This window comes from Eschrichtius robustus, chromosome 3 (assembly GCF_028021215.1).
Source record: "Eschrichtius robustus isolate mEscRob2 chromosome 3, mEscRob2.pri, whole genome shotgun sequence".
NCBI classification, from domain to species: Eukaryota; Metazoa; Chordata; class Mammalia; order Artiodactyla; family Eschrichtiidae; genus Eschrichtius; species Eschrichtius robustus.
In genome coordinates this window covers 125229532-125256127 of record NC_090826.1, presented here as the reverse complement: position 1 = coordinate 125256127, position 26596 = coordinate 125229532, and the positions used below count along the sequence as shown (strand labels likewise).

At 46.4% G+C, this 26596-nt stretch overlaps 1 protein-coding gene across 1 annotated transcript in view; it reads left to right on the top strand.

Annotated features, from left to right (window-relative positions):
* The window catches only part of CD247 (CD247 molecule), a 79273-nt gene that overhangs the window by 44666 nt on the left and 8011 nt on the right, over positions 1–26596 (top strand). The gene's annotated exons all lie outside the window — the stretch shown is intronic.

Here is a 26596-nt window from a genome sequence, read left to right as displayed (position 1 = left end):
GCTGCCTAAAACACTTCCTAAGTTTTTTATTGTGAAAGTTGCTCAGAATATCATTGAAAATAGTACTTCCAGGAAAATATAAGTGAGTATATATTTGATCTCAAAATGAGGAAACATTTTCTAAGCATATGACTAAAAGCAAAAAAATTGATGTTGTAAATTTCAATTTCTATGTGTCAAAGACACCAAATGAAAAGTAGATGACAAAGTGGAAAAATATTCGCAATATATACAATGGGAAAAGGGTGAATATCTCCAGTATGTAACATGTTTTTAGAAATCACTTAAGAAAGCACATCAAAAAAAAAAAAAAGGAAGAAAGAAAGAAAGCAAAAGTCATCACCACACCAGTCCTAAAACAAGAAACACACATGAAAAAAATGTTCAACATTTAATAATCAAAGAAATGCAAAATGTAAAATTAGAATCTGTTTTTTGCTTACAGGTAGGCTGTTTTGGTTTTTGTTTGTTTAATGATCATACCCAGTGTTGGTGAGACTGCAATGAATTAGAGCCTTTCAAAAACTGCTCAGGGTAAATTGGCACCATCTTTCTGGAAAGTAATTCAGCCCTAAACTTAAAGAGTTTCAAAGATATTTATTCCTGGTGGCTGCATTTTCCTGTGTCTTAATTTATTTCTTAAGAAATAATCAGAGGGATGAAAATATCTATGTTTAAGGAAGTGTATTGCAACACTATTTATAATACAAATCAACAATAACCTAATTTCTAATAATAGGTAGAATGGCTAAATAACTGTATATGACAAAAATAGCCAAAAAAAAAAAGGTAGTCCTAAGTAAAATCAAACAAACGAAACCCCTAAGGTTTTGAAAAAAATGCATTAGAATAAACATTTAAAAAAATAGCAGTATGTTAACAGTGATTATGTTTGAGTGCTAGGGTTGTGGGTAAGTTTTCTTTTCTTTTTCTTTTTCATGCTTTTCTATATTTTCCAATTTTTCTATCATTAACATTTCTATTCCTATTATCAGAAAAGTTATATAGAATATAAAAATTATTTCTCTCACTTTTGAATTGAGAAATCAAATTCATCCTGACGTTACCCAATGATCTGAGAAAGAGCAGGTTTGGGGCAAGAGAAGTAAGGAGTCCTGCTTAGGACAGGCTAGAACTGAGGTGTTCATTAGATCTCCAAGTGGATGTTCAAGTCTAGGTTTCGGGGGAGAGTCGGGGCTGCAGATACAAATATTGGGGTCAACAGCATATGGATGGGATTTTAAAGCCCTGAGAATGAATGATGAGATCACAAAAGGAATGAGTTTAAGAAGATTAGAGAAGAGGTCCAAGGCCTGACCCTCAAGACTCTCTAAGACATCTGGGAGACACAGAGCCATCAGCAAAAGAGACGGTGCCCCTGCTACCACCACGGCGCCCAGAGCAGGCACTTAGAAACATTTCTGCAATGACTAAAGGAACAAACAAATGAACTCCAGGGATTGATTTATTCTAAAACCTCAGATCATTTGCCTGCACCCTTTCCTTTATCTCTCCCTCTCATTTCAGGCCCAATTCTCGAATAATGGTGGGGGGGGGCATGCATCGTTCTTGAATAAAACCATGTTTGGCTAACAAAAAATGCCAGATTAAAAAACGCTGATACAACGCTTATCACCATCAACAGTAGCCACTTCAGTGTACTGGGAAGTAATCCAGTACTGGAGGCCAGGCCGAGACTTGATTCCTTTCTCCAGTGAATCCGCTTGAGTAAATGTGCAACTGAATCTTACAACCGAAAATCAAGAGTCTCCGTCTTCCAGTTAAACTGATTAGTCCTGTGGGCCTTTGGTTTAGAGCCAACACGTTTGGACTATTTAAATGGACTCAGCCCTGCAAATGGATAAATCTTGCTTGCCAAGCTTTTTAAAAAAGATTTATTTCCAAACCAGATCACATCTTTTTAATTTTAGGAACTCCTTTTTTTGTATTTTTGGTTTTTTTTTTATGTTTATGGCAGCTTTATTTACAAGTGCCAAAACATCGAAGCAACCCAATATCCCTCAGTAGGTGAATGGATAAATAAACTGTGGCACATCTGGACAATGGAACATTACTCAGTGCTAAAAAAGAAATGCGTTATCAAGCCATGAAAAGACATAGAGGAAACGTAAATGCATATTACCAAATGAAAGAAGCCAATCTGCCAAAGCTATGTACTGTATGATTCCAAGTATATAACATTCTGGAAAAGGTAAAAATATGGAGATAATAAAAAGATCAGCAGTTGTCAGGGTTTTCGTGGGGGAAGGGATAAGGGATGAATAGGTGTAGCACAGAGGATTTTTATGGCAGTGAAAACACTCTGTATGATACTATAATGATGGGTACATGATATTATATTTGCTCAAACCCACAGAATGTATAACACCAAGAGTGAACCCTAATGCAAACTATGGACTTCAGATGATTATAATGTGTCAATGTAGGTTCATCAACTGCAACAAATGCACCACTCTGTTGGGAGATGTCCATAAGGAGAGAGGCTGTGCATGTATGGGGGCAGGTGATACAAGGGAAGTTTTTAAAAAGTAAAAAAGTAAAGAAAGTAAATGCATAGCATTTTATTTATTGCCTTAAGTTTAAAGCGCTTTTACATATGATATTAAATTTAGAAAACTGCTTTATGTTAAATTATTATGTAATTTATAGCTGATAAAGCAGTTTGCTTTTTTTCTGTGCTTGAGAGAGTGGCTTCCTTCCGCTGCCTGGAAGGCGAGAGAATATTTTATTTTTTAATCCCCTTCATTCACAATGGATTAGCTAGGTGGAGGATCTCTGTCTAGGAGAGACCGGTTGACCACGAACGGAGGTACTAGCTGCTATAGATTTGTTGGTTAGAATTAGCAGAAGGAAGGGCTGGCAGTGGAGATGGGAAGAGAAAAGGGAGGGTTCCCTAGTCTTGGTTTTACCTGCTTGGGAGCAAGGTAGTGAGGGTGGAAAAATCAGCCCTTTCCCAGCGATGTGGGCTCACTGTGTAAGTCACTGGACTTAATTGAAGGAAGGCAGCTCTAAGACAGCCCTGCTGGGTTACTAGGAGGCTGACTTGGAGGAGCCTTTGCATTAAAGTGATTGATAGTCTCTCCGTGTCTGGGAGAGGTGTTTTGGCTTCGTGTCAGAGCTCTCATCAGATGGGCCTGCGCTGTGAGAGGTTTGAAAAATGGTTCGGATGAAAAAATTGGCTCTTCAACAATAAATTATAATGATGCTTTGTATTTATAGCACATCCTTCAACTGAGGGAGCTCTAAGTTCTTTATGGATATTAACTCACCTTTCACACAATAGAGGAAAGATGATTTTGTCAATTCAGTATTTTTGTATTCTTTTTTTTTTTTTTTTTCTTTTACTGGGGGAAGAGGTAGCTATTACGGGGATGTTTTCCTGTGTTAATCTGGAGGCAACAAGGCTTCCTTTTTTTTTTTGCTGGAAATCTTTTCTTATTGGATATCACATAAGAAGTTAAAAATGAATAGTGATGCCTAAAATGTGTGTGTATGTGCATTTATATGTCTATGTGGTTGTAGTATCTATATAAATATTTAATGTTTATGGTCTAAGCCTTCTCCCTCAGTTTTCGTGAGCTAGAATTTATTAGTTACTGAACAGGGGGGCTATTATTATTTGCTTTTGCACCTAAATGATTTAAAAGTCAATTATGAATTGGCTAAGGGGATTGGAGAACTATGCCATGTAATGTGGCCTCAGCAATTTCGATTTGCTACCAAATGTCTGGAATGAGGAAGTGTCTGGGGTGGGAAATAGTCCACAGATGTACCATATGGGTATTAAACCAACCAGCCAGAGGCCTTAGGTCACTGGGATGTAGCAACTCTGCTAGGTTTCATCTGGCTGGGTTAGGAGGCGGGGCCAGAGGGTGCTGGGGCGTACACAGGCAGACCCATAAATCTAGGAATAAAGCAGAACCCCAGGACTGGCCAAAACGATGACTGAAAACCAGGCAAGCCCACAGAGACGCTGGTCACAACAAGCTAGCTCTCATCACTTAGGTCTGTACCCTACACCCCTAGCGACAATTAGAGCAAGCGCCAACCAGCTTTAGGGTCCCCGGGAAGGGAATGTAAATATTTACTGCATTTCCTATTTATCTGCAAAGTGCCGTCTTCTGAGTCACTAAGGCAGAGAAGCAGGATGGAAGGCAGTAATAACCCAATGCAACAGAATTATTTGTCGAATGGAAAATCCCCCTAAGGAATTCACGTCCTTTGAACATTCCAGATGGGAGGTGGGAGTTTTCCGGTGGTAAACAGAGGTGGCAAATAGGTGATTCATACACGGAGGCCCTCCACTGGGGACTTTATGACTTTGTGTTTGCATGAAGGGATGCTGAAAATCAGATTATGTTCACCTCAGAATTAGCCAGGAGCAAAGGGTAAAACTTTCTTAACAGGCTTGGAGTCCACAGTAAATTTTAAAAAGCGAGCGTGCACCACAATGAGCATTCATCATAAATCTTCAGTTGCCTCTGTGTTCTGGCCTGGATGCTAAAAAGGATGAAGTACTTTTGGAACAAGAGCCAGGCCTTCTGATGCCTTTGTATGTTAACTAGCTAATCAAGGTGCTCCAGCCTGTCTGGCTCTTGCTATCCAGTTATTACTCAGTTGGTTTAACAGCCCCCACCCTTGAACATTGAAATTGCTGCTCGGCGTATATATGTGTATGCATGTGTATATGTGTATACATGGGTACCTATGTGTGTATATATATGTATGTGTATGTATACATATACATACACACGCATATGTTTTCCCTCATAAATGAAACTGAATTACACCTTATTTTCAGTATCTAGGTGACCCTTAAAACTGAGGGGAAAAGGGGATTGGAAAGGCAGGGCAGGGAAATGATTATTTTGTAGCTCAACTCTAAATGAAAATTTCCCCCAAAACATTAGTTCCAAATTCTAATATTAAAGAAAGTCTAAAGTAGTACAACATATAAAGATGGACTTAAATTTAATACACAAAACCATGTAGCTCCTTGGGTCAGTCCAAAGACAAACTGATTTTTTTTTTTTCCCCCTAAAGGAGGTCAGAGTTAACCTGGCAAATGGTCAGAAAAATATGAAGAAGGAGGGTTCTTTTCTTTGTTAATTTGTTTGATTTGAGGTTCTCTAAGTGCAATGATTGGTACCAGTCGTGAGATCTGTGCTGAGCTGCAAACCCCAAAGCTGCAACCTGAGCCCCCAGTGAAGTTAATTAAGTTTGAGTCTTGGGCTGGTTGATGCCAGAATAAATCTAATGTGTTGTCAGCAGGCTAAGCCAGAAGAGCAGAGCTCCAACGAGGAATTTCTATGCAGTAAATATCACTTAAATTCCACTCAAAGTTGGAGCTGGTGTCAAAGTCCAAGAAAGCAATATTCCCTGGCAACTGCTGTCAGGAGTGTGTTTGTGCCTGGCTACGTATCATCTGAACACTCAAATTAGCAGAGAAGAAGGATGGTGAGTTAATATCATCCAGCTGACTGCTCAAAGAACTGCTTTAACTGTAGCCAGAGAAATATGGAGAGGGCACAACCAGTCATCAATGACCTCCAAATGACTAGATGCTCAGAATTTTCTGGCAGCCTGGGCTAAATAAATAATTCCTGCTGTGAAATAAATAAATTCCCTGAAATATTTCAGGGAAACCAATGCCATCACTTCCCAGTTGCTCAGCTACAAGGAGCTAGAGAAACACTGTAGGAAGAGTAGAGGGAAGGGGGGAGGGGATCTACCCGCTGGTAGATTTCTGTCTCACTGCCTGCTGGTTTACGAGGGGCTGGTGAGGCCAGCGAGGCTGGCGTGGTGGGGGGAGTGGGAGGTCTTCCAAGAACTCTGAATATGAGGCTTGTAAACATATTCCGCCTCTGGACAGGTCTTCGGAAGGGAAGGAAGCAGGCTGGGAGAGAAGGAAAGAAGGAAGGAAGGAAGGGAGGGAGGAAGGTAAGAAGGAAGGAAGGAGGGACAGGAGAGAGGGACAGAGGGAGGGAGGGAGGAAGGAAGGAAGGAAGGGGATATATGGAAAGGGAGATTGGAGATGGGAGGTAGAAGGAGAGAAAAGAGAAAGGCAAGAGACAGTGATATCAATTTAAAAAGGAAATAAAAGATCAGAAGAGAGAGAGCAAGAGGGAGAGGATAGAGGGAGAGAGAGAAAAGAGAAAGGAATGAATACTATGTAGCTCTAAAGTAATAGGCACCTTTTTTTTTTTTTTACAGAACACACGCTGCAGATAAATACTGCAATCTTTGAACTTTTTCAGTAATTGTGTTTCTCTTATTCTTCCCCTTTGCTTTGTTCTTACATTAATTTAAAAATATTTGCTTTTAAAACACAGACAACTGAAGTTTTGGGTTAGTGCTGTCACCCTCCGTTTCCAGTGGTTTGAAGGTAGAACAACTACAGGCGAAATTCTTCCCTTTCTTCTCCAATTTCCTTCACTTACCCAGCTTCCTGCTTGCCCGACTTTCTTTCTGCTTTCAGAAAAGGGATGAGGGGCTGAGAAAATTAGCTTTGGGGAGTTCAAGGTATTTGGGTTCTTAACTGCTTCAGGAGCCAGCACCCTTGCCCAAAGGAGAGACCGCCAGTCCCGAGCCTGAGAGCCACTTCTCCCAGGGAGTTTGCTAACAGGACTATTTCCAAGCCATTCTTGAGGGAAGCCACACCAAGAGACGTTCAGAACTAGAGCTAAGTTCCTCCTCCCCTGAAGAAAAACAGGGGTGTTTAGGAACCCTCACACCCCACGCAGCAGGGAGGCAGCCTCTGAATTTGGCGCTGTTTGTGAAAAGCCAGTCCCAAACACAGGCTGCGGAAATAAATCAGCTGCCTGCCAGGCACAGCACAAATTGGGAATGCAGAAAAACTGTGACTTCATACTTGTGTGGTTGCAATCCTGGGGTGATTTCGTTCAAGGGGACTGGCATCTGCCAGGGGGAAATAATTATAAACTTATTATTTCCGTTTATAAATTAAGTTTCTCAAGGGAAGGGAATGTAAAAACAGTTTTATTATTGCCCAGTGAAAAGACAATTGCTATCGGCCACAATTGGCACATTCTGGAGAAAAACAATGCACAACCAAACACACGACATAGTCAACTACAGGGGTTTCTTTTTGAGGCAGTTATAAAAGGCCTGTGTCTTATTAGCAGTGTCAGGATTTCTGGGGGTGTCTTGCTGTCCCACGGAATGAGAAGGCCATCTCCACAGGGTGGTGTCCTTCTTAAGTCAGAAACCAAAACATTAGAAACAAACAAACAAACAAGCAAACAAACAAACCTTTTCTTTTTCACCATTACTCTGACCATCCCCCTTTAAGTTTGTAGGGCATAGTACTCCTGGAAAAAGAAACTTCTTTAGCTGAAATGAACCACTGGTTTTAATTCAGGCAATAGGGTGACATTCTCCTTTTTTTTTTTTTTTAATTAATTTAATTTTATTTTATTTTTGGCTGCTTCAGGTCTTTGTTGCGGGATCTTCATTGTGGCATGCAGCATCTTTCGCTGCGGCATGCGGGCTTCTCTCTAGTCGCAGCACAGGGGCTCCAGAGCGCGTGGACTCTCTAGTTTGCGGCACGCGGCCTCTCTAATTGAGGCCCGTGGACTCAGTAGTTGTGGTGTGTGGGCTTAGTTGCCCCACGGCATGTGGAATCTTAGTTCGCCGACCAGGGATTGAACCCTCGTCCTCTGCGTTGGAAGGCAGACTCTTAACCACTGGGCCACCAGCGAAGTCCCTGGCATTCTCCTTAATTTAATAATTTTAGGAAATAAATTGATGTAGATTCAGATCAAATTTCAACCACTCATTTCAATGGGGTCTATTTTTTTAAGTTTAAAAGTTTGATGTTGTTCCAAAACATAGTGGCTCTTTGAACTTGATGTTCAACTAATAACTTAGTGCAATTTCAAGTTCCCACTACATTGGAGGCTAAAATGCAGGCTCAAGAGAAAAGAGATGCAAGTTACAAACCTAGATTCTAAATATCCCAGCAGACTATCTCCGTGAAACTGACTTTTGTGTGTGTGTGAATAAGTGTATGTGTGTCACCCTCCCTTTCCTGTTCTCCTTTAAAAAAAATAAATGATGACTTTTTCAGGTCTGCTTCCAGGTATGAAGGGCTTTGGCCATTTGAAGCCAGAAGAGAGGCAGGAATGCGCGATACTAATTGGGTGCATCCTGGTGTGCTAATACAAAGGACAGGCAATGTGACTGCGGGTTTCTGAGTTTGCCGTCTGTACCTGGCCTTTCTGGGGATTAAGAAAGGCTTGCTGGCCTCAGGTCATAGGTTGCACTGCAGACTTGACTGCAGTTCCCTGGATGATCCCTGTACCAGAGTGGACAGTGTGGCCTCCATGCTAACCAGCCCAGAGCAGCTCATGCTCAGTGGTCACACAGGAAAGCCGCACACAGACACCAGGAAGGATTGCCAGCATGGCCGGGTGACTGCCCGTCCTCCAGAAAGCTGGATCAAGCCAATGGAGCAGTCCCCAAGTCCTTAGGGCCAGGGCTGCTGGCAACATGTCACGCAAGTCTGTGTGAGGTGACAAGGGAATGATGCCACCTTGGGAAGGGACCATTTGATGAAAGATGAGAGGTGGAGAGGTGACAGAGAAATCAAAGCCTGGTGGGGAGAATCAAGGGGAATGCAGGGAGGAGACCACTGAGAGAAGAACCAGAGGGAAGAGGTATATCAGCCTGAAGATAGGATGACACGGGAGAGGGGAAGCAGGAGGAGGGCTGGAAGGGCTTCAGCCCTGCAAGCAGGGTGGTCAGACCTTTCCATGGGTAAGAGGCTCGGTCTGGCTGCCTTCTACTTGCTGGTCACATTCTTCTGACAGAGAGAACCTAGGCTGGGAAATGGCCCAGGTGTCTCTTCTCTGTAAATGGGTCTGGAGGGCCCCGGCAAACCTCTCCCAGCAGGGGCTTGGCCCCGGCCCAAAGGAATATTTCACCTCCTTTCCTGGTTTAGACACTTCTGAGAGGCAGGGCGCGCCCTATCCCATGGGCTCTTGTGCGTGTAGACCCACTCATTACACATGCAGACACTCCCAGGTCCTGATCCAGGGCGCACCATCTGTGTGTTTGGATACCCAAGGGACACCATTTTTTCCAGCACTGCCACCCGTTGCTAAGGTTTTGTTCCCTAAACCACACTGGTCCAGCCGCACAGTCAGAGTCAGTGCCTGGCACACACAGGCCTCTCCTGTGAGCTGTGTTTTGGGACGGGTTCCAGGAATGCTGGCCTGTGACCCCAGGGCAACCCAAACCCCAGCCTGTCCTCGTCCTGGGATGTGAGAGGGGAATGCCAATCCCTGATTGGGATGAGCAGACAGATGTGCTCCCATCTGCCTTCTGGGCTTGAAGAGACCCAGGCGGGGCTCGGCTCTGACCAGCCTGTGACGGCGACAAGTTCCGTGTGATTTATACCATGCTAAATGTCCCCCTTTCCTCCTGTGGGCTTCTACTACTCTGTGAAGTGGCTGGGACTAGCCTTGAACTCCAGGATCCCATCAGCTACCTACCTCCTGTTGGTGTGTGTATGAAGAATGCAGAATAATTTAGATATTCATTGACCTAAAGTGCATCCAAGGGGGGGGGGGGGAGCATCACGATGGGGAGGAGGCAAATTAAAGGCATCAAAAATGTATTTTACTATTTTCTCTTATTTCAAAATTGTATATTCTTATATAATATACTGTAGAACTTGGAAAATAGGGAAAGGCATAAAAAAGATTTAAATCACCTGTAATTTCACAAAACAGAGATGAAGCCACTGTTGACAGTTTGCTGTATTTCCTTCCGTTTGCTTTTCTATAGTGATATCTGCATCTCTGTCTATATACTTATGACTCTAGATTTAGAATCAAGTAGGAAGGGCCATAGCGTGCTGCAGGAGCCCCATGGGCTCTGGTAGCAGATCTCATTGATTCCTGGCGGTCCTGGTGAGACGTCCTGAGGACCCAAACTATGGAGTAATTGAGAGAGCAAGAGAGGAGGTGACATACCCAGGCTCCCCCCGTCCCGCCCCGCGTACCCACAGCGGTACCTCCATCGGAGAAGAGGGAGGGCAGAGGCTGGCTTGGAAGCCGCAGGGTGAACTCCCTCTCATGGGAGAGAGCCACCATCAGAGGTGACAGCCCACGTTCGCCCGTGTCCCCAGCGCGTCCCCAGCGCAGCAGCTGCAGGGGCGGCAGGCTTTGTGGGGCCTTTGATCCATGAGAACGAAGTACGTCACAGGCGAGTGCTCGCGGGGCGTGGGCAGGGCACACAAGGGTTGCCAAAGTGACAAACACACCTCCAGGAAAGCCTTCCAGCTCTGGCTGTGCTTCAGTCCAGGCAGCAGCCCCCTCTGTCTCACATACGACCCGCACAGGAAGCTTGGGAATGCACGCGGCCCTTCCCCCTGGTGCTCCCAGCTCTGACCCAGCTCCAACATACAGGAGCAGAGAAATAACTCGCCCGAGGTCTCCGCAGGACTAGTCGGCAGCCCCTCGAGGTGAGAAGCTGGGCCTTTCCCGTACCTTGCTGCATACAGGGGCGGATTTTTCTGACACCCACTCACGTTTCTTTTGGACAGCTGAGACATAAAGCTCTTAGTCTTTATCTTATTTTTCTTGTCAAAGCTTTCGGGGATGAGAGAGAGACAGTTGAAAACACAGGAATGAGGGAGGGAGCTCACTCTGGGCTCAGCTCCAGAGCAGGGGTTGGGGTGAATCCCAGCTGAATTTATCATTTATTCATTCGTCGAACACTTAGGATCACCTACTTTGTGCTGGCACTCGCTAAGGATTGCAGAGAAAGAAATATAAAGAAGAATAAAATACATTCCAGATCTTGTGGAGTTTAATTTTTAACAGGGGCAGACCTGTCATCGAATAATTAGTGAAAATGTGTCAAAAGCTAGAGTCTGATAAGTCAGAAATATTACCATAAACTTATTTTTAAACAGAATGTTAGCCACATTTTGAAACAATACACTCGATAGGATTTACTTCAACCTCCAGACAACTTATCAGGGAGTTCTTCTAAGTTTAAAGCAATGAGTGCAGTTGTCAATGTTTAAAAAACACAAGAAATACACTACAGAGTGTTCAAAAAGCTTGGAAACCCTGACAAAGTACTGTATTTCTTGTACCTTTTAAAAACAAGATTAACAATTGGATCTATTTCTTTAATTTAGAAGTATTTCACCTGAACAGGTATCTGAAGGTTGAAGGAGAACATATTGAATGTATTTTTTGAAAATGTAACTGATATTCTGTTTGACAATAAATTTAACTCATGATTCCTGATTTTTCGGGCACCTGTAGATTAGAAACAGGTGGCCGTGGAAGGGAGATTAGTTCTGCCTAAAGGAAGCACAGAAGTTTTCCCAGAGGAGGTAACATTTGATCTGAGCCTTGAAAGATGAGTAAAAGTTTTGTTAAGCTGAAGAATTTAATGGAAGGATGAGCTGAGCAGTCTTGCTGGAAGCCATTGGCTGGCCCTCCCAGAAGGCTTATCCTTTCTGGGTGAACCTCGGCCTGTTCTTTGCTCAGGTGGCAGTAGGATGCTGCCCTGGGTGGCAGTCCTGCCTGGCAGGGCCTGGGCCTGTTCACAGCCTGGAACCCACCTGCGAGAAAAGGCCCTGGCAGTCTTCCTCCCTCGGAGGCTCTGGGGCTACAACATCCCATCCTACTCACTTACGCTTATGCCAAGGCGACACACGCAGGGACACCAGGGAAGGTGGAGGGCACTTTGGGAATCTGACACTATGTGACGCCTGCTCATTAAGAAATCTTAAGCAGTTTTCTTCCTGATGACTAGCTTGAACACTGGATCACAGCTGGAAGGAACCACAGAGATTGTTATATGAACACCCTTATTCTGGAGGCGAAGAAACCGGGGGTGAAGTCACTTCCCTAAGGTTGCATACTTTGGGTAATAGCGTTAGCCCAGGCTCCCATAAAAACTGTCTCTCAGGCCTCTTCCAACTCATAGGTTCTTTGAAATGTGGGGGGCAAAATTCATTCGTTTTATACATTAATGGCCATCAACCAATCAATCAGCCTCTTAATCATCCAAACAATTAGGTAACGACTGAGTGCCAGTGATACCCACCACTAGGCTTCCTACAGTGGTAGAATCTAAAGAACTAGAAGCCAGGCTCTTTCTTTGCCCTTGAGCATCGGGCAATCTAGCTGAGTAGGAAAGAACCCCTTAGACACAATGAGAGTAACAAAGTGCTCTTGGTGCTAAAAAATAATGAAAGCAATGGAAGTTGGTGTGGGCTGGAGCTCTAGGGGAAGGAAGCCTTAGGGGAAGGGGAGAGCTGAGAAAGGTTTGGAAAGGATTACTAGAGGGAAGGAGAAAGGCAGGATCTGGGTGGAGAGCTGTGGGAAGCATTTGGGAAAACTCGCGCGTACCTGTTTATATACAAGCCTACGCTCCCTCCTACTCTCCCCCAGTCTCCCTGCTTCACCTCACGGTGCTTCTCATCTCCCAGGATTGGCAGGTGGTTTTGCCCCTTCTCCATCCAGGATAAATCAGTGGAGAAATAGAGGGGTGAGATGCCAGCTCCGTTTCGGCTGCAACATTATTTCTCCTTCGCTGGTCATTCTGGTATGTTTGGGAAATTGGACTTGTTCTCTGGCCAGCTAACCCTGCAACAGGAAGTAAAGCATGCTTCAGGGTGCCCAGGCCCCCCATCCTATTTCCACACAGCCCTGAGCAAACCGCTCAGAGTCCCTAACTTGCTCAGAGCAGCTGTGGCTCTGGTACCAGGAGCAAAGACCAATGCGAAGACAGTGCTGACGCAGTGTGAGATGCCCACCCCAGCTCCTGGTGCCACCCAGGCTGATGTCTCACTGCAGCTGTTCAGAACCTCCCAGGACACAGGTGGATGGATGCAAGGGCCTCCCGGGGCAGGCCCCAGCACTCAGCAAGCTGGTCCTCAGCAAATGACTGGATGTGAAAAAACCGGAGCCAGAAGGAGAAGAAGAAATTATGGGACTGTCCTCGTTAGTATATTTTAAACAAAGCAGAACTCCAGGCAGCCATGTTAGGGATGGCATGATGTCCACATGAGATCACACATCAACACGATGAAATGTGGGGAATGAACACAGGACGGACCTGCCGTGTCGGGGCTGTAATCCCTTGGGTTCCTCTGACAAAAGTGACCGAGTGTGGAGGTACTGGTCCCTGTTGGGTTGCTCTGTGTCTACGACACGGAGCCTTGGGGCTGCCTTCCTTCAAGGAGCAGCCTGTCTGCAAATGCTCAGGTCGGGGTGGGTGCATTCATAGAATCTTCCAGACCCAAGCAACCCAGAAGGCAGTGGTGCCGGCAGTGAAGCGTACAAGAGAACGTGGAGCAACATGTTAAAATGCACATCCCTGGACCCTCCTCTGGAGACTCTTAATTCAGCCGCTCTGGGGCGGTTCTGACACTGGCCCCAGACCAACCTGGCAAGCACTGCTGAGGGCTTTGGCTCTGCTGCCAGCCAAGAGGGGCAAAGCAGCCCCTCTTCACCCAGGAACTAGCTCAACTGACTTTTTCGGTCCTTTGCAGTCAAAATTCTCTGCATCGGTATTCTTCATAATACCCTGTTATGCGGCCAGAGGAAACCAGGAGAAGCCCACGGGGGTTCTCTTCTGGGCCACTCCCCTCGCCCCCGCGGCCCCTCACTCCTGGGGTGGGTGAGAGAGAACACAGCCCAGACACGGGCAGTCCCCGTGTGCCCAGGAGCTCCGCAGGAGCTGCCCCACCAGAGGGGCAGATGAACTCCGGGGCTCGCTTTCTGCTGGGTGTGAGCACCGGGAAGGCCCTGACACTGAGTGTTCAGGGCTCCAAAACGAAAGCTGCCGTCGATTCTGAGAGCGGCGGCTTTGACGTTTGGAGCCCCCCTGTGCGAGAACAGAGAGACCCCTGTGCCTCCTCCTGGCTCTCTGAGAAGGGGGAGCAGCGCTGGTGGGACTGAGGCCCTCCGCGGGGGGGTTTATGTCTCCAGAAGGGCCTTCTGTCTCCCGGGACTTCAGATGGGAAGGCAGCGGCGTGTCCTCGGGGCCGTGCGGTGGACACGTGCGCGCGTGTGCCAGGACGCACAGAGCCAGGCCTTCTCCCGGCCACTGTCTGTCCCTCCCCGCTCCCCACGCAGGCCCCAGGGCCTGGCCGGTCCCTGCCTCTCCGGGGGACCCTTGGACAGTTCCCCCTGGCGTCTGGGAGGTAGCCCCTCAGGCCCCAGCCCCCGAGCCGGCACGGATCCAGCCTCCCCCGAGCGCTCCCAGCCCCAGGCCGACTTCCCCGCAGAGGCGGTGGGGCTGGGGGAGGGACCGCAAGCGGGGGCGGGCGCCTGAGCGTGTGTGAACAGTTGAAGTTCAGACGGGAGATCTCGGGCGATAACCCAGGCCCTGGATGGCGCCGCTCGACAGGAAACCTCGAGCGAGGAGACAGCTGTGGGCCGAGGGGAGGAGCTGCTCTCCCCGTAACCGCACTGCGAGGCGGCGGGAGCCGGGAGCCCGCCCTGGCCGCGCGGGGAGGAAGGGTCCCAGGGCCCTGCACTGCGCCCAGGGTTCCTCTCCCTCTGGGGAATTCGGTTCGTGCCTTGGGGTGCGGTCCGGCGCACCTGGGCTTTGGCTGTGGTCGGAGTGCACCGGGCGGGCTGTGACAGCCTGGGCAGGACCCACCTCTGTCGGACGTGGGTGGCCAGGGCCCAGGGGTGAGCACGACTACCGCTAGAGAAGCCCCGGAAGCCAGCCCCTGCTTCTCCCGTCCCCTTTCAGGGGGGGGGACCCGCACACGTGGAACAGTGAGCTTGGCCTCAGAAAGCTCAAGCTTGCCTCCTTAAAATCCCGGGGAGCTGTTTACTCTATCCCATAAAGTACTTGTGTCTGATTTCAAATCGAAATAGCATGTCCTCCGCAAATCTCAGAGAAGCTGAAACTTGATGCAGTGGGAAGCTGCTCAGCGGGGCCTCATCCTGGGCTTCGCCCCCAGCCTGCCACAGTAGAGCAAGAGAAGCCCATCACAGGGTCTACAAAGGTGGAGGAGGCACGGCCCCGGGTTCAGGGAGCCCTCAGCTGGAGGGGGCATCAGTCAAGCAGATAGATACACAGGTTTCTACTGTGGGTGCTGCCGGAGCCCCGAAGGGGTACCCTCAGTCGCCTGGGGCCAGCAGGATGGTTTCCAGAGGGCAGATGAGGGCTGCAGGGATGGCCCCTCTGCCTCCCTTCTGTCCTATGGTCTTCCCTGGATTGCTCAGGCAGCTCAGCTCCTGATGCCCAGAAACCTGCTTGGCTTCTTGGGTACCCGACTCCCAGCGAGCAGTGGTATGGCTGGAGCGAGGCCGTGGGTCAGAGCTGCTTTCACCTGGCTGGGCTGGTGCTCATGTCAGGGATGGGGCAAGGAGGGACTTGCGTATGAAAGCATCTCTTTTCTGCAGCACTGGATAATTATAGCAACAATAACGATGGTGCTATTCATCAGCAGTAATTGTTTTGATGTTCATGCGTAAATGTATTAAAATTTCCCAAAATGCCACTAGAGTGAAAATTTCTGTATATTTGAAATACTTCCAAACACCAGCAAGTCATCACTAGAAATGTATGGAGCCACAGCCAAGTTCGAGGTGCTTTGCTAGATGGACGAGTCCCTGTCCCTCCACTTTCTGCTTGTTTAGAACTGTGCCGCACACACCTGGTTTGACTTAAGGGTTCACGTTATTTGTTTTTGTTTGGGTCGCTTAATATTTTAAATGTAAAAACTATCATAGAATTTCAAAGAGCACAAAAAGGTGCAAAGTAGAAAATAAGTAAAATTTTCCTGACCTCCTCCTCCATTCATTCCTCTCCAGAGTTAACCATGGAAAATATATTTTGTGTGTGTAGCTATCCAGATATATAGATAGGTAGATAGATAGATATAGGTACTTTTTTACTGTGGTAAGTTATAAATGATACAAAATTGCCATTTAACCATTTATAAGTGTACGATTCAGTGGCATGAAGTACATTCACAATGTTGTGCAACCATCATCACTATCTGTTTCCAGAACTTTTTCTTTTCTTTTTTTACTGTCTTATAGACTTTTTATTTTTTAAAGAAATTACACACTTAATAGTAATAATAATTAATAATACACTAGTTTTGGTGTGTAGTTCTTTGAGTTTTAAAATTTGGGTAGATTCATGTAACCATGGTCACAAACAGGATACAGAGCAATTTCCCTCCCCAACTTCCTTATGTATTTTAGAATTTTATATATTCAGGATTCAATCCTCTTTTATGTGTGTGATTCAAAAATATTTTCTCCCGGCCAGTGGCTTCTCCTCAAACAAAGTGCATATACTTAACAAATTATGTGCAAAAACTTGTACACTGAAAAGCACAAACCATGTTTACAGAAACTAGAGTTCTAAATGGAGAGATTTATCATAATCACGAATGTTTCCAGAACTTTTTCAGCATCCCAAACAGAAACTCCATCCAGATACGTTTTTATGTCTGTATAAGTATACATATGCAGCCTACATAATATACCTCTTCTTTTTTATACACAAATATTAAACACACCATTCCAGAGCTTGCCTTTCACCTAATTATCCCGAAGATCTTTCCACAGCAGCACGCACAGAACTATCTGTTGTGTTTGTTTTTTTTGAACTACTATACATGAATACACCAATATTTATTTATGTGGTTTCTGGCTGGTGGACATTTACCTTGTTTTTCTTCTTTTTTTTTTTCTTTTTTCTGCTCCTGCAGATAATGTTGCAGTAAATATCTTTGTGCATATATCTCTGCATACTGCGAGGGCTTATCTGCAGAATAAATTAAAGTCTCAGAGAGATGGCAAAATCCTGCTTGGAATTTTCACATGAGGGTTTTGCCCTAGAGTGGATTTATTTTAAATGGTGCTAACGTTTCAAGAGCACAATGAGAGGGCTGTGGGCTGTGTGCTGTGTGAAAGAACAGAGGCCTGGAGAGACGTGGCCTCTCCTCTAGGCTCTGCTCCGCGTGCACCTCGGGACCTCAGGAGAGTCACTTCACCTCCCTGACCTTCAGACTCTCTATCTGCAAAGTGGAGCAAATAAGATCTTCCCGGCTTAACTTCACTTCATTCTTGTTAGGATCAAATGAAATCAAGAACATAAAAGAGTTCTGTAACTGGAAAGTGTAGAGCAAATGTTTGGTATGACCACAGTGGTTATAGTGTCAATCCCTGGAGTCAACCGGGAAAAGCCACGGGTCCAAGCTGGCAGCAAGAGGGAAGAATGAGTCCCTCTTTCTCCCTCTCTCTCTCGATATAGATATAGATGTATATGTATACATACATGCATATATGTATATATGCACATATATGTATATATTTCTGTGTGTGTGTGTGTGTGTGTGTGTGTGTGTGTATCTTGCTTATAACTGTGCCTGGTACAGAGCAAGTGCTGTCCACTAAAATGAGAGACTTGTCCGTGGGCCTTGAGGGGCTGCTGGGAAGGTGGAATGAGTGGAAAGAACTGAAACGTGAATTCTGCTCACCAAGGGAGACCACTGCCTGTCATTGTGTTATACTCCCAGAGCATTGATGAGGGCGTTGTCTCCCTGGGGCCTCCTCAGCGCCCCGTGCATCTCTCCTAATGGGAAGATCCGCTTACTTGCTCACTGCCCTGCTCAGCTGTGAAGCTGGATCTGTGTCTTTACTCTCTCCTCACTGCCTAGCACAGTGCCTGCACCTTCTGCTAATAACGATGGCCTATTACGGTGTTTTGAGTACTCACTATGTATCAGGCACTGTGCTAGGTTCTTGCTTACATGCAATATGCCCCCTCCTTACAATGACTCAGAAGTTAGGAATTATGGTGGCTGTTTTCAGAGAAGGAAACCCTATTAGTCTGCTAGGGCTGCCATAACAAAGTACCACAGACTTAGTGGCTTAAACAGCAGACATTAATTTTCTCACAGTTCTGGAGGCTGGAAAGTCTGAGCTTAAGGTGTCAGCAGGGTTGGTTTCTTCTAAGGGCCTCTCTCCTCAGCTAGTAGGTGGCCATCTTCTCTCTGTATCTTCACATGGTCTTCCCTCTGTGCATGCCTGTGTCCTAATTGCCTCTTCTTATAAGGACACCAGTCATAATGGATTAGGGCCCACCCTAAGACCTCATTTTAACCTACTTTCCTCTTTAAAGACCCTATCTTCAAATACAATCACATTCTGAGGTCCTGGGGGTTAGGGTTTCAGCATATGAATTTTGAGGGGACACAATTCAGCCATAACAGAAACAAAGGCTTGGTGGTCATAAGTGTAATGAACAATGAGCGAGCAAAAGAATGAATGGATTTGCATCCATCCCTTCAGCAGAAATAAACCACTCTCTGCGTGGAAACCATAGCTTCGTTTATGGGACGAGGGCAGAAAAAGATAAAGTAACTACATTCGGGTGGATGAAGGCAAGTCACGGAGGACCTCACAGAGCAGGCTGGCCCCCTGGGAGTGCAGCCTGGATCTTAGGCCCATCCTGCAGCTCACCTGTCTTGCATCTCCAGCCAACCCAAGGGCCCAAGGCAACTGTGAACCCAATTTATCCAATTGGCTTCAATTTTTTTCTTTTAAATTGTGTTCATGTTTTTGAAATTACAAAAATAATGTGTATTTGTTGTAAAAAGAGAAAACCCTGCAATTACTCCTCATCTCATGAAGAGTGAAATCCACTGACCAAAGAGGTTCTAACTAATGCCCCCACCCTCTTGTCACCTTCTAACCTCATCTTCTAGCACTATCCCTCTTCCATGCCACACTGGCCACACCCACTTCCTTTCTGTTCAGACACACCAGGCTTGGCTTGGGGTCACCACAGGACCTTTGCACCTGCTGTCCCTCTGCCAGGAGTGCCCTTCCTCCCCATACCCTCACAGCTGTGGTCTTCTAACCAGCTATGAAAAATGGGATCCATCTCTTTGTCATTCTGTACTTTTATTTACCTGACCAGTAGTGAGATTGAGTGTCTTTTTATATGCTTATAAGCAATTTATTTTTCCTCCTCTGAGAATTGCCTACTTCTATATCTTTAGCTGATTTTTCTCTTGGACCAGTTGTCTTAGCTTTCATTTTTCAAAGTATTACTGACTAAATTCTAAACCTATAAAAAGCTTTAGGAATGAAGTGGTTCATCACAGAATTTTTTACAATGGTGAAAAATTGGAAACAAATGGCCATCCATTGGGGAATGGTTAAATAAATAGTGGAAGGATTATGATGCAACCTTTAAAAAGAATATTTAGTAAAACTATAAAGTGACATGAAATAGAAATATGAATATGTGAAATAACATGGAAATATAATTTTAAATTATAACGCTAACTGAAAAAGTGTTTTTTTTTCAGGGAAAATTTTTTATGTAGAATGATTATAATTTATAAATAACAAACACTTTGGAAGGCAATCTGCCATCATATTAATTGTAGCTGTGTTTGAACGTGGTATTACAGGTGATTTTGATTTTTTCTACTTTCCTGCACTTTTATAATGAGTCGATTTACTTGAAAATAAAAAGTGATCACAGAAAACATTTTTAAATTATTGCACAAACATAACAAATTTAATGGAAATAAAAATAGAGAAAGGGAGATATTTACTCATAGTCCTATTATCTCTATGAAATCAAACAGCTCCCTTTTTCCCCCATTCCCTTAGAATCCTTGTCTATGGGGAAATAATTTGTAGATGATTGTGACCAGATGATTAGCTTTCCAATGAAACATGAATATCTGAAATCCACCACGGAGGAGGGAGTTGAGGAGACTGGCAAATTAAAGTGATTAGCAATAAATTACATCATGGTACTGATAAATGACCTAGACTTGTTCTGCAGGTCGAGGTGATTAGGATGTCTCCAAGTGGGTCAGCCTCTCTGGGCATTGGCCAGCGTGGGTCCTGGCCTCACATCTGACAGCAGGTCGGCTGTACCTGTTAACCCCCTAGGCCTTTCAGCCCCTTGCCTCCTCCAAGAAAGAAGGTCATTTGTAAACTCAGGATGTCAACTACTCACATGGATCCTCTGAGAAGGAAGGTCCCCACAGCCTGGTGAGGATCCCTTCTCCCCACCCCTGAAGACCAGAAAGTGGTCCAAGCGTATTACCAAATGGTGGTTAGGACTCTGGACCACATAGTGTCGGGATTATGATACAAACAGGCCTGGGTTCAACCCTGGCTCTAGAACTGATTAAAACCTCTCCAAGTGTCAGACTTCCCAGCTGTAAAATCATAGTTGCTGTAAGGATCAAATCAGAAAACTCACACATGCTTCCTGGCACAAAATAAGTCTTCAGCTAGTGGTTGTAACTATTGCCCTGTGTGTCTAGCCTATATTTTTCCTGCTGCAGTGAAAGTTACTTGCTCAGTGAAAGAGAGCAACTCGCCAGGCCCTCCCCTGGGTGCCTGTGAGGCTGCGGTCGGCAGGCTGAGCATCACAGCCAGCAGAGGTACCCCCTTTGCTCTGCCGCTGCCTTCCTGAAAACACATGACTTCCTGTTTTCTAAATTCTTAGCCTGCAATGCCATCACCGATTGTGTCTGAGTCTGGAGGTGGGGCTGGGCAGCAGCTGGACCCTGGGCTCAAGGCTGGAGATGCAAAAGGAGATCAGGAGTCTTGGAAGCTGCTCCTACCTGAATCATAGGCTATTTGTATTGATGCCGTTAGCTCCTGTGTAGTGAGCGCTTACCAGCCCGTCCCATTTACCTCACCCACCCTGGGAGGTAGCTATGATTATCCCGTGTTCACACAGCGAGTTAAGCAGCAGAGCCAGGTCTCAAGTTGTCTACCTTCAAAGGATTAACTCTTGCTCTGATGCTGAAGTGCTTCGTGTGAAGGCAGAGACAAGCTGGTCATGGGTGGGATTTTAAAGGCCCTATAGACGTGGGAGAATCTGCGTTCTTTGTGCTTCTGGAGGCAGAACCAAGACCAAAGTTGTTTTTTAAAAGCTCCGAAAATTTGAGCTCTTCACCAGTAATTGATGGGTGGTGAGCTCCTGGTCACCTGAGCTATTCAAGCAGAGGCTGGAGGTATTAGCGAAGAAACTCCTACTAAAGGTAGGAAGCTCTCTGAATGAGAGAAACCCCAGACGCACCAGGGTAAAGTGGAGAGACTTTGCATCAGACGAAATTTGGGAACTTTCTAGCTGAGTGATCTTTCTGAGACTCAGTTTCCTCCTCTGAATAGAACTGGCAGTCATTCTGCCCGTATCATACAGAGTTGTTCTGGGGATTAAGCCAGATAACATAAGGACAAAGAGTTCTCTAAACTGGACACAGTGCAAATGTAAGTTATCTCGTTATCATTTGGTGAAGCCAGGAGTTCTCAGGATATCCACACACTATTGAACTCCTGTTTTATACCAAGTACTTTACACATACGCATTGTCTGGTTTTATCCTCATATACCCTGAAAGGTGGGTCGTTCCATCTTGAGCTGGGGAAGCTGACCAGCTTCCGTCCCCAACCTTGGCCTGATGGGGCATGATGGGGTGGGGAGTTCTGGTCCACTCCTGTTGCTGCTTGTACCTTCAGAGCCTCTATCGTGGCAAAGAAGGTCACCTGAGACCCCTGGGCTCAGCACATGCCACCAGGCAGGGCGCTTCTCCACACACTGTCGCTCATTTCATCTGCATAACTATCCTGTGAAGTCCGTCTTATTAAAACCCCTTTTGCAGATGGAGGAATTGAAGCTCAGAGTGGTTAAGAAAGCTGTCCCAAACCACAAAGCCAGTAAGAAGCAGATTCCGAATTTAAATCTTAGCCTTTCTGGCTCTAAGGCTTGTGTTCTTTCCTCTTCTCAAGTGGCCTCATATGTGCTAGGTGAGAAGGGGAAATAAGCAAGTGAAACCAAAATGCATCATCTGTGCTTTCCAGGGCTTGTCGGGGAGGGAGACACGATGTGAAAAGTTCACAAACTGCTGTGACAGTGTCAAAAGCCAGCAAACAGTAAGGGCTGTGAATTCAGAGCTAGGCGAAAACTCTGTGTCCTACACTTAAAGGTGAGGTGCACCTAAGGCAGAAAGGTTAGACAAGTACCTGGAATTGGGAGACTCAGTAATCCCATCCAGCTCTGCTGCTAATCTGCAGGTGTCCTCAGGAGAGGTACTTTGTTCCTCTGGTCTCAGTTTATCAACCTGTGAATTGGACTCAGTAATAGCACGCTGCCTACCTTCTGGGCTCTCATGAGAATCAAACTTGATCAGGCACAGGAAGTCGTTTTAAAAGTACAGATTGGGGTTCAAATGAGAGGTATCCTTATTAGTTGGATGTGAGGGAGTTCAGCAGATGCCCTGCTCCTATAAAGGACTTGCTGGAGGGGGAGATGGGTACCAGTGTGTGTCTGCAGCTTTGGGCTACAGCAGGGCCAGGTTGATTAAGTCCTGTTCTCTCTGTTCGCAGAAGCTTACAGTCTGCCTGAAAGACAGAAAAACAACACAATTCTAATACATCTCACCCAGAGAAAGCAGACCCTGTAAGGGCAGGTGTCTCCTCCAGGCTGCCTTCTGGGGCCCCAGAATCTTCCTGTTAATGGTCAGTGCCATGAAACTTTCTGAACTCAGGGCTTTTATGAAGATGACAAAATGGTGTATAGAGATGGCTGGGCTCACTCTCACTAATAAGACTCGTAACATTTTTAGATGCAATGAAGGTATGGACAGATACGCTGTGATCTGACTCCAGTTTCCCCTGGAGTCTCACAGGGCGTGTTCCAGGCATCCTGTGTCAACCAAAAAATAATGCAGGAGGCTGCAAATAAGGAAAGAGTTTATTTGGGGTCTTAAGCACTGTAATTCAGGAGACACAGATTCGGGTAACCCTGAAAGAGTGTTCAGAGGAAGAGAAAGCATCAGGGGCTTATAAAGACGAAAAGCCACCAGGCTGTTAAGAGTTGCCTGGAGAGAACTGTGATTGATTCTGACGTGAGTTGGAAACTATTTGTCTTTAAGGAATCTCAAGTTGTTCTAGAGTGCGGGTCCCATAAGTAGATAGACTGTCATGTGTTATTTTAGGGTGAGGGTCCAAAAAGTATCTTGAGTTTCTGGCAGGTGTTCTGGATGACATCATCAGGTCAAAAGGTCAGATTCCATCCAGGCTGAGACGTGCATAAGTCACACTTTCTTAATGGTCTCCTGGCTCCATTTTAGAGAGCTCTCTTAGCAATGCTGACACAATTTTGATTTTCCTTTCACACCTGCTACCTGGCAGGAAGGCTCCAGCTTATCATGCTGTCGGCCCACTTCACCAGTGCCTACTTGGTGGATGACAGTGTGATGACAGGGGGGCTGGGAAACACCTGGAATCCGGGTTCCCGGTTCAGCCAGGCCCTGGCCAGCCGGAGGGGCACCAAGTTCGTGGTGGGGATTGCAGTGAGCATGCTGGCAGGCAATCTCCTGGCTATGAGCAAACACAAGCTGCAGGCTGGGTCCCCTTTTGTCCCCAGTGTTCTAACCTCAGATCCACTGCGGGAAGTACCTGAGTATGCAGGGCCAGCTCTTCTGAAGCTCCAGCCTGCTTTTCCTCCAGGTGACATTAGGGTCGTGCTTTACCCTGGAGTAACTGGAATCACCTCTAAATCGCCTCTGTCTCAGCCTGGCCACCTGGCGTGAGGCCTGATCCTGGAGCACCTGTAAGACCACTTGTGTCCCTAGTCCTACCTAGTTTAAAAGTTCTTGATATGATTTGACCCTTTCTTCCTCAAATGAATGTATTGGTGGTGATTTGGGAAAAAAATCACGGTGATAACAATGGTTGATGTATGGAGCACTTATTACATGCCAGGTCCTGCACCCCGTGATAATTATCTTAATTAAGCCTCACCATCACCTGATGAGACAGGTAATATTACTATCCCCATTTTACAGATGAAGAAACTGAGACTTAGAGAAGTTCAATAATACACAGTTCAGAAGTACACAAAAATTACAGTGCATGTGAAAGACTGAGTCTTTAATTTTGTTCTTTGTCTCAGTTTGGCGTGGAATTTATACTTGTTATAGGGTATGGCTGTATCACTATGGAAGGCTGCACCCGAGTGATGCTGCAGCTCTGAATCTCAACCCTGCTGTGCACTGGCCCGTGCTCATGCCCAGGCCCTACCCCAGACCAATTAAATGAGAACCTGGGGGCATAAGGGAGTGGGCTAATTCTAATATGCAGCCAGGATTGAGGGTACTTGTTCAAATGCTGGGATTCTCTGGGGTGCTGTGGACTTGGGACAGAGGATGGGAAGCATGAAGTAAAACAGCTTCTCCACTTGTCTAGGAAAACAGCCACCATATGACCCCATTAAATACCTCTCTTTGGGACGGAATGTGGTGGGGATAGAAACAGCATGACAAATGGCTCACGGAAGGAGGCGAACAGGTCTCTGCCTTGGGGATGGTGGGGGGCTGGGAAGAAGCTGGAACCGGGAGTGTCTATGGCTCCTGCCTTTGAGTTGTCATCTTGGAAAGCTGTCTGCTGTTCAAGGGAAGCCCCTCCACCCTGGGTGTGGCCTCATGAGCTAAACCATAAGCTCCATGAGAGCAGGGACTCAGAAGACCCGACCCAAATGCTAGACATCATTAGCCTTATGGAGGAAATTTACAAAAACACCTACCAATACATTCTCTCATTTGATTCTCACCACACCCTTAAGATAGACATGATTATCCACCATTTTACAGATGGTGAAACTGAGGCCCAGAGAGGCAAGGGGACTGGCCCAAGACCACACAGCTACTTAGTGGCAGGGGAAGGGCTAGAACACATCTGATACCCAATCCAGGGCTCTTTCTATTTCAATATCCCCTGACATCAAGCAAAGGGCCAATAAACATTTAATTAGTCACGTAATTGAATTAGGTCCTGGGCCCCTTCAGGGAGCTTTCTGGATGATCACTGCCTTCCTCAGTCCCATTCCTCCCTGCACGGGCACAGCTGGACTAGGCAGAGGGAAGCTTCCTACCCTGGGAAGCGTGTGGCTATTAATACCCTTTCCTCGACCAAACCACACACAGCACACTTGTCTTTGGTCATAAAATCATGCTGCTCTCTAAAAAGGAAGAAAGAAAGAAAACCTTTTTCTATTACTTATCTCTGGGGAGGCGCCCAATCCCCTCCCCCACTGCACTGGCTCTGCACAACACCAAGAAATATTTCTTCTTATTTGTTATAAATTTACTGTCCGGTAATTTTTCTGTTCTCATTTTATGTGACGGGCAACTGAGCGATTGTCTCCCAACCCTTTTTCTGAATCTCAACCACCCCCATAAATTGCCTCTGTCACCTCCTCTCCACTCCTAAAAGGAAAAAAATTCACCCCAGCTTTGGTGGCCTTTGCTGGGGGCTGGCTTGTCTCCTTGAGGACTTCGGACACCCACCTTTGGTCAGTAGGGGCTTCCAGCACTGCCTCAGGGCCAGAAGGCAGGCCAACCTCGTGTAGGGGGCCTGGCATCTTCCCTGAAAATTCCATATATCTAATGAATGTCTACCCTGTGCTCTGTGCTCTGATGCTGGGGGTGAAGGAAGAGGCAAGCATGAAGAAGATGCAGCCATTGTTCTCCAGCCCTTACTCCAGCCTAGATGGAGGGGAATTTCATAACCCAACACACTATGTCTGTAGAGGGCTCTGTGGGATGCAGGCCCCTGCAATCCATCAGCACACTGAATTCTCACTAGGGGCTGTGATGGCGGAACCTGAGTCCCATTCCAGGAGCTGAGTGGAGCGGGTGGTGCTAGCAATGGTAGGCGGGGAAGAGGAACCAGCCCCAGCAAAGGCAGGCGGGTAGAGCAGGAGGGGCAGTGTGGGGAGAAGGTGTGCTGGGGCCTGGACCTGGGCTGCTAAGTCAGGGCTGGACTTTGCTCAGAAAGACTGGCTCGTGGATGGTTTCTGAGAAGGGGCTATGGGAAGTTTACAAAGAGATCAGCTGCCTGGCGCCAGGAGGGCCCCTGAGTTAGGGAAGGAGTCAAAGGTTTGAGGACAGAGGGAGTCACAAGGTGGAGGTGGGGACTCTGGAGCAGCCTTGAATCACCTGCTCCCAGGGCTTGTGGCAGAAGCCGGTGGGGGAAAGGAGGGGAGACATGCTGCCTGGGCTGTCCTGGGCTGCTTCTCATTTGCTGTGTACGTGCTCCTGGCGAAACCTGAGCTTCTCTGTGCCTCCGTGTCTGTGTGGTGCTGTTGGGAGAATCTGACAAGTTATTACATCAAAGCGGTGTCCGGCACCGAGTAAACACTAAAGAAATGTTACAGTTTTCACCCTGGTCAACAGAAGAGGCAGCTGAAATAGGGTAAATAACCTGCCCCAAGTCACAAAACTAGTAAGGATGTGACCTTGTTCCAGTGCACGTTATCCATTCCCGTAGCCACGACGTAGTCCTGCAGGCGGCCATGGGAGGGCGCCCCGGGCCCGGGAGAGACTGTGGCCGCGGGACCGCTGCTTCTCTGATAACCAGGCAGGGGTGGAGTGAGACGCCTACTACGCCCCGTTTTACATCTGAGTTGTGCACACATACCTGGTAGGAAGAACAGTCTAGAGTAAAATCCGTGTCTCCTCACTCATAGTGCAGTGAGCTTTCAAGTAGAAATGCTAACTTTTATTT